Source organism: Eimeria mitis, genomic scaffold (assembly GCF_000499745.2).
Source record: "Eimeria mitis Houghton genomic scaffold, Emh_scaff715, whole genome shotgun sequence".
NCBI lineage: Eukaryota > Apicomplexa > Conoidasida > Eucoccidiorida > Eimeriidae > Eimeria > Eimeria mitis.
The window spans coordinates 10398-10805 of NW_013575209.1; positions in this window are offsets into that span (position 1 = coordinate 10398).

The window sequence follows — 408 nt, forward strand, 5'->3', positions numbered from 1 at the left end:
GACTGTATTTAGGGTTTAGGGTTTAGGGTTTAGGGTTAGTGTGTCATATTCATTGATATATCATTCTTAATATCTGTATTTTATTCTTTTCCATTAGCGTTTTCTTTTTTATTATTTCTGATCTAGGGTTTACGATTTCTGGTTTAGGGTTTAGGGTTTGTGGTTTAGTATTTATAATGAGTGGTTTAGGGTTTATGGTTTAGGGTTTATTATTTGTGGTCTAGGGTTTAGGGTTTATGATTTATAGTTAATAATTAATGGTTTAGTGTTTGTGTTTTAGGGTTTATAATTTCTGGTCTAGTGTTTATAATTAGTGGTTTAGGGTTTGTGGTTTAGGGTTTATTGTTTATAATTAGTGGTTTAGGGTTTAGGGTTTAGGGTTTACTGGGTCCCTCTTCCCAGTGTAGT